Source organism: Solea solea, chromosome 7 (assembly GCF_958295425.1).
Source record: "Solea solea chromosome 7, fSolSol10.1, whole genome shotgun sequence".
In the NCBI taxonomy this organism is placed as follows: Eukaryota; Metazoa; Chordata; class Actinopteri; order Pleuronectiformes; family Soleidae; genus Solea; species Solea solea.
In genome coordinates, this window is record NC_081140.1 from 1,066,494 (window position 1) to 1,072,828 (window position 6,335).

The 6,335-nt window shown below is 42.9% G+C and overlaps 2 long non-coding RNA genes across 2 annotated transcripts; one reads left to right on the forward strand and one right to left on the reverse strand.

Annotated features, from left to right (window-relative positions):
- Nucleotides 1-448: 448 nt before the first annotated feature.
- LOC131462930 (uncharacterized) lies at nt 449-4,397 on the reverse strand. The gene is made up of 3 exons (XR_009240925.1): nt 2,909-4,397; nt 1,681-2,414; nt 449-1,198 (listed from the first exon to the last, which is right to left on the reverse strand). It is a non-coding gene; the product is annotated as an uncharacterized LOC131462930 (long non-coding RNA).
- Nucleotides 4,398-5,329: 932 nt separating this feature from the next.
- LOC131462984 (uncharacterized) lies at nt 5,330-5,999 on the forward strand. Its single transcript, XR_009240929.1, has 3 exons — nt 5,330-5,486; nt 5,594-5,664; nt 5,792-5,999. It is a non-coding gene; the product is annotated as an uncharacterized LOC131462984 (long non-coding RNA).
- The last annotated feature ends 336 nt before the right edge of the window (nt 6,000-6,335 follow it).

Sequence of the window (6,335 nt, forward strand, 5' to 3'; positions counted from 1 at the left end):
AGACTGAAGAGGATCAAGAAGGTTGTTCCGGTGAAGGTAGGAGGAGAGTTGATTAAAGATAGCACGCTCCAGAGTTTTGGAGAGAAAAGGAAGAAGAGAGACAGGTCTGTAGTTATTTACTTCAGACGGGTCAAGGGTGGGTTTTTTAAGGAGGGGGGTCACTCTGGCCTCTTTAAGAGAGTCCGGAAAGCAACCAGATGATAGAGATGTGTTAATGAGATGAATTTGTGGTTGGTAGAGTGGTGAGATCAGGAGGTGGGGTTGAGAAAGAAGAGTGAATGTCATCTACTTTTTTTGTGAAGTAGTTGACAAAGTGAATTGGTAGAAGGGAGGAGGGGGAGTGTGGGGGGGGGGGGGGGTTGAAGGAGGTTAGAGAAGATTGAGAAAAGTTTTTTGGGGTTAGAGAAGGAGGATTGAATTTTAGTCTGATAGAAAGATTGTTTGGCTGCGCATGTGGGCTTCCTGCAGAAACGCTGTCAGCCTTAAGACGTTTCAAATGAGCATACATCCTCCATGTCTTAATTGGACTCCCCATGCATTTAATATTCCAGTTCAAAAATGTCACAGAAGACCCAATATGTGGTACATGAGCATTGCTAGCATTAGTGGCCATATGTTTTTTAGAAAGAAATGAGAAATAGACTGAATGTAGAAAAAAAAGAAAGAAAGAAGAGACAAAAACACTGGACATATTGTGCCGGGCCCTGGCTCGGCACAATATGTCCACACAGTCCGTATGATAGTGTCGATGAGCGACTATGGGGCGAGGGCGCTCTCCACGAGAGGCTCCTTCTCCTTAAAAGCCCCCTTGAGCAAAGAGGAAACAGCTGTAGCAGTAGAAGAGGTGGAAAAATCCTCGGGAATCCCCACTAATCGTATGTTATTGCGCCGAGATCTCACCTCCAAATCATTGCATTTATTGTCCAATCTTATCAAATCTGCTGACAGATATTGTAACATAGTAGGTGGAGAGTGATGTTTCCATTTCACCTATGGTGTCCTTCAGAGCACGCACATCAGACTGGATGTTTGTAATACTGCCACTTAGCTCCGACTTCACTGCCTGCAACTCAGTCTTGATGTTTGACAAGTTCTCGGTCAGGGACGCTTTGAAAATAGCTGGTCATGATGTGGAGTGATGAGAGAAGCTTGCCCTTGAAGTCGGAGGGGAGAGTCCGTCCAGGCAGGAAGGGGGTCACTATGAGGCAAAAAGTCAGTGCTAAGATCAGGTTATGGTGGTGGGGAAAACACACACCGACAAAAGATACAAAATGTGTACTTAAAATAAAGTTTTTTAAAGGTTGTTGCAGGAACTCAGAGAGGCACGTCCTACTCTGTCGGCATTAGATTATTAATACGGAAGTATCTAATGGCCTTCATGTAAAGTTGAGTAGTTGTGGCTGTAAGTAAAAGCATGTGTTGAATTAATTCAGTGGTGAATCCTTTACTCGTGTAAGGATTGTGGACCAGCAAAGGCAGACATCAGACTGCTGGTGGACACAGGTTTGATCTGGGAGATATGAAAAGTCGGGTAGAATCAGCATATTTTTTGGGAGCCTGAGTCGGACAGCTGTGGGGTTAATGATCTTGGTCATGGGAAATGGACCAATATACTGAGGTGAAAGTTTTCTGGATTCAGTTAATAGAGGGATGTTGTGAGTTGATAAGAAAACAACTGACCTTCAGAGTACAGGTTGCTGTGATGATTTGCTGACTGTTGGGCAAGCTCAGACGAGCGTTGTAGTGCAGCCCAAGTGTCCTACCAGATTTCGCAGCATCACCCCAGGTGCTCCTGGACTGACAGGACCACAATTCTTCTCCTGTTGGTGGAAAAGCTTGATGGCAGAGGAGACCAAGGAGTTGTGCGTGTACTCCACCCAGGGAAGGTAAGTACTACAGGAGGAAGGATTGTTCTCTACAACACAGGTCTGAGGATGAAGCCAGAGGAGAGACTGACTGCTACACCAAGGGTCAAACAGAATGTTCTCCACACCTAAGAAACAAACTGTGCCCTTGATCAGATACAATGTCCAGGGGAGTGCCATGGATGCTGAATACATGATTAGTGACAAGGTCAGCTCTTTCAGAGGCCGTGGGTAATATGGGTAGTGGAATGAAATCAGCTGCTTTAGAGAGGTGTTTAACAATAGGAGGATTATTGTGTTACCTTGAGAGGGAGGTAGACCAGTAACAAAGTTGTAGGCTATGTGGGACCAGGGCTGGTCAGGGACAGGAAGCAGGCACAATAAACCAGATGGGACTTTATGAGATGCTTTACTGCAGGTACATGTAGAACAAGCAGCGACAAATTCAGCTTCCATAGTGGGCCACCAGAAATGATGACGGATAAGTGACAGAGTTCTGTTGGCACCAGGGTGACATGAGACGTGAGAAGAATGTCCCCACTGCACCACCTGAGTTCGGACAGAGGAGGGAACGAAAAGGCATTTAGGGGGACCACTACCTGGGTCAGGCTGTTGAAGTTGGGCATCGATGACTTCCACAGAGAGAGCATCTGGCTTGAGGTTGCTGGTCTGAAGGTCACAGTGAAATTGAAATGACTGTTTTTCCCTATATTTACTGACCCTTCTCTACTTGTATGTTTTATGTGTTCTTTTACCAATTGCTTTTATTATGATGTATGTATATTTTAAGATTTTGTTTCTTTTAGTATGCATCTGACCTGTTAACATCGGTCCATGGACAACAGATGTAAAATAGCCATTTTGACTATATCTGGCACGTTTACATTGTATGTTTATTAATGTGCACTGTCCATGTCAAATTAACCATAAATAAATAAAATAAGTATAACAGGGAACTGAAGCAAGGTAATGATAAATAAAGTGATGGAGTCAGGTTGATTGCCGGAAATGAGGAGTTTTATGAGTTTAGTAGGGTGTGTTACCTTGGTGAGAGATGACTGCTCAGAAGTTGTTTAGCCAGTTCCTGTTCCATTTAGTTCTCCTCAGCACCTGAATCAATGAGAACTGACAGGGGGAAAACTGATCCATCCAGACAGAGACTGGCATTCAACAGAAAACAGAGGAGGTCCCACTCTGGCCCATCAGTATCCCCACTTTACTGATGGGCCCAGACCTTTGCCCACACTGGACAACCTGCAAGGAAATGACACAGATTTCTGCAGTACAGACACTCACCAGTTCATCCCCTGGGTTCTACCTACGCAAGGAGAGTGACAACTGGAGTTGTCCAACTGGGTAACTGGTAGACGAGAGAGCTCCTGTGGGCTAAACATTGACCTTGTCAGGGCAAGTAGTTGATCATAGTCCCAAACCTGGTCCACACAGAGCCTCATTTCTGAGGAACAGGTTAATTTTAGGGCTAAAATTTAAATTGTGGTTATGGCTCAGGTCAGGGATCAGGCAATCAGTCAATGCAAGTCTAAAAATAGATAGAAATACTAAATACATGTGTGTGTCATTATCCCCACATCATAGTCTTGTTAGGTTTTGCATTCATAATCCTGTTTGCTCATGAATATTTTACACTTTCATATTACATTCCAACTTCAAATTGCCCCTCATCATACATTATTAACACAAGTGAAGCTTGTAGGCTTTAGCTGGGTTCAGTTTGAAGTCACTGCTCTCTGTCTGTCGTCATGTTTAACACCAGAAGATACAACCACATGACAGATGAGAGAGGGTAAAGCGAATCCTCTTGGGTTCAGTTCTCAAATTGTGTTGACTGCAAAGAAGTTGTGAGGGTCAGAATGAGGGGAAAAGGAGACTCACAATATTAAATGTGCATTAGGATCTGCAGTTGAGCAGTGGAGCAAGGGTGATAAGGTCAGTAATAATAGTAGTTATGTCCCAATAGTCAAGGAAAAATAGTTCTTTATTGTTGTACAAATTTTATCTGTTCCAAATCAGAAGTAATATGTGCAGAGATAGGTTTGATTTGTAAATCATATTCCAGGAGCCTAACTTTACATTTATCTAGCAACTGCAGTGCTGGTGCTCTAAATGACCTCCCAGATGTAATCAACCACAGTTTGGCAGGAGCTTTGTTAAAATTAGAACAATTCTCCCTGTAATAAGCATTAAACCAATGATTTTTTTTGGTAGAACATCACAACTTAACTGATTGTCTCTCAAAATCTCATGCTCAAGGTTCTAGTGGACATTTTTCAGAACCTCCTGCAAAACCCACAAACTTTGTGCTGTGTATTGGTAGGCTTTGTGGAGACCTTAACAGGCCCTTACTTTTGTTGTTTCTGTACAGCACCAGCTTTGGACATTCAATCACATGAGGTGAGGTTGGGAACTTTCAACCTCAGAACAAAAGAAACACATGAAACCCATGTCAGAGCAGCCCTAGAGAGCGGCAGTAGCTTTCTTGGAGTGTAAGAGCCTGTCCTTTTACTGGAGGACTGTCTCATTTCTATGTTGTCAGTGACTACCCCCCCCCCCCCCCCCGACATTGCTCATGACCTTTTTGAAGGCATTGCGCCTGTTGAAATAGCACATTGCCTCACATTACTTATATCAAAGAAGTATATAAGCTTGGATGATATAAACAGTTCCATTCCAAAAATTGGAGCTTGATAAGATTGCTCCCATTCCTTATTGGCCCCAAGATTCCTGAACATGAGCAAGTATGGCAGATTTTGTTGGATCTAAAACAGATTGTTGAGCTAGTGGTTGCACCAGTTCACAGTGACGAGTCTATTGCTTACCTTGACAGCAAAATTTCAGATCATTGACAAAGGTTTCAAGAACTTTTTCCTAACTAAAATTGCTGCCCAAACACCACTACATAGAACATTACCCACAACTAATACAGCTTTGGGCCTCTTGTGGGACTTTGGACCATCAGGTTTGAGGCAAAGCACAGTTTCTTTAAAAAATTATGAAACAGAAACCCAAAACCCAAAAATGTGCCTCTGTCTCTGGCTGTGAAACATCAGTTAATGATTGGTTACCACTTGTCATCTCCAAATATTGATAAACCAGTGCTGGGTGTGTCAGATGTATCCAGTGTCCCATTATATGTTTTGAAGGAAGAGCTTGCTCAAGCTTTTAAACAGAAAGCCCCTGATGTTTCTGAAATAAACCTTAGTGTATAAACTCAGATCAGAGGGGTATTCCAGAAAGCAGGTTCAACACACTCTGAGTCTATCCCTGAACTCTGAGTTGACTTACTCTGAGTCGGGAAACTCTGAGTATCCGGTTCCAGAACAGCTGATCTGAGTTAGTTCAACTCTGAGTATGTTAACCTCGAGGTACGCGCGTGCACAACCACTATAAAAAGCCATCATCAATGGAGCCCCGATACCACGAGTCACCATGACAACCGAGAAAAAAAAAAGATCAACTTATTTCACAACTTATTAAGGAGTTGGAGATCCTTTTGCTGGCCTACGGAGAATATGAGCACATATTTCGCCGCGAATGCAACACAGCTGCAGCAGCGAAGGAGAGAGAGACCGCATGGGAGAAAATTGCTGCCCGAGTCAACGCGTAAGTTTGAATGTACTATTCCATTGACGTAACATTTAACCGTAAGATCGTACCATAGCCTATAGTTATGAATATAAGTAGGAATGAAATCAGAGTTTTTCATTTAGGTGCAATCCAACAGGAGAAAGGAGGACTTGGAAGCAGCTCAAAATGAAACATAAAAACATAATTCAAAAAGGTAAGGCATATTTTGCTAGGCTATGATTGCACCTCACTTTGATTTATTTTTTTTATTTTTAATTGACTAAGGCTATTAAACGTAACGTAAATATTAATTCAGATTGCAAACATTGAGTTCTGCTCAGCCAACAGAAAGAAGGCAGAGGCCCGAAAAACGGGTGGAGGGCCACCTCCACCACCTCTGACAGAGGCTGAGGAGCTGGCTCTCAGCCAATACAGGGGTCGCCCTGTGGCTGAAGGCATCCCCGGGGGAAGCTCATCTGAGCCTGTCACCCCCCAGGACACAAGTGCCTACATCAGATGCAAGTATACACTTATGTCTTTTTTTTTAAATAAAACTTTTATATATATATATATAATCTGAATTTTTTTTTTTTTTTTTTTTTTTTTTTAATATATAGAGGAGGAGGAGGAGACACTGTCTGCTGCCACAGGGAGAGATCCGGAGGGGCCTACTGAAGTGTGTCTTAATATTATGTATAGCTACTGGCACTGCTCTACCCATTCATATTCATTTACATTCTTGAGTGGAATTTGGAGTGTGACATGTACACTGAAGTGATGAGCATAGATAATGGACAAACTAGCACATTCTTGTCCTTCAACAGAACATGGTTGGGCATCACCAAGAGGAGGGTCCATCAACTTCTAGAGCACAGCTTGACACAG